Source organism: Oncorhynchus nerka, unplaced genomic scaffold (genome assembly GCF_034236695.1).
Source record: "Oncorhynchus nerka isolate Pitt River unplaced genomic scaffold, Oner_Uvic_2.0 unplaced_scaffold_2510, whole genome shotgun sequence".
NCBI classification, from domain to species: Eukaryota; Metazoa; Chordata; class Actinopteri; order Salmoniformes; family Salmonidae; genus Oncorhynchus; species Oncorhynchus nerka.
Window position 1 is genome coordinate 1 of NW_027038789.1, and position 5,449 is coordinate 5,449.

Below are 5,449 nucleotides of genomic sequence, written 5' to 3' on the forward strand. Positions count from 1 at the left end.
TAGTGTCTGAAGTAACATTACTTCAGACAGTACATTGTTTTGGCATAATGTCAATACATGCATATGTTTGAGATTTTTAACATGTTATATCATACATTGCAAATTGATAGACACACAATTTCCACAAAATGTTCATTCATTTCATAGATTACTCAGTGTTTGAAGACGTACAGTTGGCTACCTTTCAAATCCAATAACCAGCATGAAGTAGTTGTCACCTGCATTGTTCCTGGTTTTGTTTCTGTGTTCAATGCATGTCCCATCCTGTATTGATGTCATGCAGGCCACTCTTCAGTTCTGTGTCGTCAAACCCATCATGGCCGTCATCACCATCCTCCTGCAGGCCTTTGGCAAATATCATGACGGAGACTTTAAGTGAGCACAACCTTTCATTCCATTCCATTTCACCCATTCAACTTCCCTTCGCATGCTCGCACTACTCATTGTGGATTTTTCAGCTTTTTAGATTTCACATGAATCTATTAGACATTGATATTTACAATATGAGTATTCCATTTGGATGGAAATTCAGAAACTGGAATGTACATAGATCCCTACTAACGTCTGTATTGATCCTGTTCCCATCTGCAGTGTGAACGAGAGGATACCTCTACATCACCATCATCTACAACATCTCTGTCAGCCTGGCCCTGTACGCCTCTTCCTCTTCTTCTTCGCTACCAGTGACCTGCTGAGGCCTTATGAACCCGTGCTCAAATTCCTCACCATCAAATCTGTCATCTTCCTGTCCTTCTGGCAGGGTACGTTGGTCCCTTACCTTGACTTAATATCAACAGATTCAAACCCTGATGGGGTTGGAAAAGTCTACACAATACATTGTAATTGATACATTAGACTGGAGTAGCAGGTGAAGGTGTTGTCTTTTTGTCGTTTAGGTATGTTGCTGGCCATCCTGGAGCGCTGTGGGGTCATCCCTAACGCCCTGTTTATCGACGGCCAGGAGGTGGGGCAGGCACTGTGGCAGCAGGCTGGCAGAACTTCATCACCTGCATCGAGATGTTCTTCGCTGCTATCGCCCTGCGCTACGCCCCTTCACCTGCACGTGTACCAGGAGAAGAAGAACGATCTACCAGGGACACACGGTAACTGTACTTCTACACGTCCATAGATAGGGGAGGTATCTGTTGGAGCTGATGAAATGGTCATTAGGAGGGCTGGGAATTGCCAGACACGATATTACCACCATACTTGGGTGCCGATACGATATGTATTGCAATTCTCACGATTCTGTATGTATTGCGATTGATACAGTGATTTCTTTGCAATTCAATGTTCCAAACATATGGCTCACCATATGTCTGCTGCAGAATTCCCCTTAAGTGTTCAATTGGGTTGCGATCTGGTGACCCCCACACACACTTTAAACATTTACATTTACATTTAAGTCATTTAGCAGAGCTCTTATCCAGAGCGACTTACAAATTGGTGCATTCACCTTATGACCTCCAGTGGAACAGTAGTGCATCTAAATCTTTTCAGGGGAGGGGGTGAGAGGGATTACTTTATCCTATCCTAGGTATTCCTTAAAGAGGTGGGGTTTCAGGTGTCTCCGGAAGGTGGTGATTGACTCCGCTGTCCTGGCGTCGTGAGGGAGTTTGTTCCACCATTGGGGGGCCAGAGCAGCGAACAGTTTTGACTGGGCTGAGCGGGAACCCGCCCTTATGCTCCTCTGAGACCCCTTTTTCAAAGTCACCGAGCCATGGTAGACAAAATAATGGGATGTTAATTTATTAATTATCTCAGGAACCACACCTGTGTGGAAGCAACTGCTTTCAATATACTTTGTATCCCCCATTTACTCAAGTGTTTCCTTAATTTTGGAAGTTACCTGTAGGTGACAATGCAGTTTTCTGTCCCATTCCTGGCTGTAAACAGGGAATGGGAAACGGGTCAGAGAGACATGACAAGAGTGAACAGTGTGAACCAGGCAGGCCAGAGGTCAGCAGAGGAATGGTCTTCAGGGTGTTCATCATTACTCATGGCTCACAGGAAGGTTGCTAGCACAGCACACTATAGAAAGAGCATTTCATAGCCACTATACGCTTAATCGCAGGAACTAGCAGTACCGCTCTGACGTCAATACCTTTCACATGAGCAGAAGACAAATGGAGACCAAGGGAAAAGCCTTCTGCGGAGATATCAATCATCTCCGCTTGTTACCTCCTGCAACAGCAGTCCTGCTGAGGCCTTGGGCTATAGGAGACAGACGTGCAGAAAGAAACGGAATCGCTGAATGCTGATTAAGTGTGAAATGTTTCCATGTCCATTACATTTGACCGGTAAAAGTGTTCTCTTCATGTTGCCAAGTGATCAAAAGAAACTTGTGACAAAATGAATAGAGATTTATCCCATGCTCGGCCTTCTTCGTGCTCCCGTACAAAATGTATTATTCATTTTGCTATAGTTGCTATTCATTTAAAACTAATGGTAATGTAGCCGCAGCAAATTACATTTTTATTGTGGTCTAAACTTGTAAATGAAATGCAGCTGAAGCCAGACTATTCTCTGAGGAGTTTCCAAAAGTATGGTTTTGAAAGTTAATTTTCCCTCTCAAAGGGACGCATGGTGTTGGGGCTACATTTCTTATATGCCCCACTGAGTTGTTATTTTCTACCAAAGCACCAATTCAAAGGTCATAATTCAGTGCTATAGTATGTGACTGGACTGCATAAATATTACCTGAACCAGAAAGATTCCCATTAAGACTAGTCTAGCCTTTTGATATTGCTGCTGAGAGTTGTAGTCACAGCCCCATCCAACCCTCCCTGGGCTGCGAAGTGTCAGAAGGTCATTCATGTGTGGTGTTTTCAATGCCTGTGGAGATTTGGGAGGCTTATATACCTCCAGGCTGTCCTCCTCCAACCCTGACTGAGGCCAGCCCTAGTTGCAACACAGGCCAGCTGTGAGGAGAAGCTCAGGAGAGCATGGCTAACCACTACTCTGACCCTGAAGCACAGCGGAACCCTCCGCCGTGCCGCCTTCCCTCCAGAGACCTGGCCTAGACTGCACTGTCGCTGACCCTGAAACAGAAGGCTGCGTTGGTTCTGTCTGCACCGGACTGCTCCCGGGACGTTGGATGAGACACCCTGGTATTATAGGGTCAAGTATCAGCCTGGCCCACAGCTGGAGGGGCTCAGTCAGGGAAGGTAGACGGAGGAGAGAAAGCATCTTCCTCACTCCCACTAAATTGCTGCAGCCCCCTTGTCATCTCTCTCTATGCTCTCATCCACTGGGCACAAGGACTGAGCAGTCTTAAAACCAATGAGTTTGCATGAGTGAGATTCATATCAACTGTGATTCTGGACTAGGGAGTTTTTCCTAATGAGTCTCTGTCAGCACCTTGTCTTCAAAAATGGATGAATTTAGTTTTCATAAGCGTAACTACTCTTGTATTTCTCATGTTGTATATTGTATTTTCTATGGTTTGATATTCAGATCAAAGTTATGTCCTATAAACAAGTTAAATGACCATGTCAAAATGTGTCTTATGTACTTCTAGACAACATCGCCCCCATGCAGAGCATCTCCAGTGGTCTGAAGGAGACGATGAACCCTGGGGACATGGTCCAGGATGCCATCCACAACTTCTCCCCAGCCTACCAGCAGTACACCCAGCAGTCCACCCAGGAGGTGGTACAGCCCAGCCAGAACAACGGCAAGGCAGGCACAGGCGGCAGCAGCAAGAGCTCCAAGAAATCTGACAAAGTCCTGCTGATTATCTCTGATGACGAATTCTAAGGAGTCGCCCACCACCACGAGTATCCATGTCTTTGTTTCCTCACCACACCCAGGACAATACTGGCACCACATATCCCACTGTCAGACCTGGCATCCGTCTGTGTGGTTCATTTTCATCTTCTTTCATTTCATTTCTTAAGATGAAATCTTTACTTTAGTCCTGGTTTTAAAGTAACTGTCCAGTGTTTCTATGAAATATGATCTATATATAATTCATTACAAAATTTGTGAAAGTTTTCCTTCCAAAAAATGTTTATGTATGCAGTTTTCTGTGTTGGAATGGTGTCGGCGTACCCCAACAATAGAATGGCGAGGTAAAAAATATGAATGTGAGTAGATAGCTGATTGGCCAGCTGAGGAGGATGACATCATCTATGAAATAGCAAGCATGTTTTAAACGGTCTGTTTGAAATAGAAGTTTGAGGTAAGATTTTTGAAGTGTTTTTTCTCCAGTTGATGCTTTGACACAATATTATTTGGGTGCAATTAAGAGAGTACCGGTATGAACTTTAAAAGTGAGATTATCACTGGACAGTTAATTTAATGAATAATTATTGCAGGAAAGATCAAGAAGGGGACCGAATGAAGATTTGAATAACTTTATGAGATGCCTTTTGTTTCTGCCTTGCTAGTCATGATACTATGGGAAAATAGCCTGTCTGCTGAGCCGTTTCATTTACATACATTACATTTAAGTCATTTAGCAGACGCTCTTATCCAGAGCGACTTTACAAATTGGTGCTTTACCTTTATGACATCCAGTGGAATAGCCACTTTACAATAGTGCATCTAAGTCTTTTTAAGTGGGGGGGAGAAGGATTACTTTATCCTATCCTAGGTATTCCCTTAAAGAGGTGGGGTTTCAGGTGACATGGCAGGTAGTGATGCAATTTTATTTTGGTCTTTTCCCTGATCCTGGTTCGGTCTCTATCGTAGCAGTGACTGAGCTCTACTCTGCCGCTGAAGTATGTACTCCAGTCTCTCTGATTCATGGGAGTTTCAAATAGGAGCTGATTAATGTACGGCTTCAGGAGGGAACCCAGGAATCGTGCCCGTCATGGCTGGCTCTGACACTTCAAGGACCATCTCTTGCATTTTGCGTGTTTGAAGTATTTGCTCAGCAGTCCTCTGTTGGGTCTCCTGACGAACTGAATGATTTTTTTCAAAGACACAACTGACTTTGGAGCAGGAACTTCAAACTCTAGATTTGGCGCTTTGAAATTTTTGTATCTAACATGCCACAGACAAATTGAGGATAAGGCCGACTCCCACTAACTTGGAGGGTTGTATTCTCATTATTTTCTCAGCATGGATTTCAGTGTATAATTCAGCAGAGCTCTACAATGTTAACCCTAAAAACATTTGCAGTATTGTAAATAGTTTGAGTAGAACCTTTATAGTTTCTGAGGTTCGTATTATTGTTCCTTTCAATTCACTGAAGATAACATTTGTACAGCAATTGTTTGATTGGTTTAAATGTTAAATTATGCAGTGTACTTTGGTCTCAATGTTTAATTTTTAAGACATGTTTGCTGTTATGTTTACCTTAATGACAAAGTTTGATAAATTGCTATATTGTAAATAAGCTATGTAGTATTAACAATGTGTTTTCAGTGATTTCTGCAGATCAGTTTGATATTTCATGATATTTAAGTTGGTTTCATGTCATTAGAAAATATATATATTTTGT

At 43.0% G+C, this 5,449-nt stretch overlaps 1 pseudogene; it reads left to right on the top strand.

Moving 5' to 3' along the window:
- The first annotated feature begins 283 nt into the window (after positions 1-283).
- On the top strand, positions 284-4,001 carry LOC115104171 (transmembrane protein 184A-like; annotated as a pseudogene).
- Positions 4,002-5,449: the final 1,448 nt, after the last annotated feature.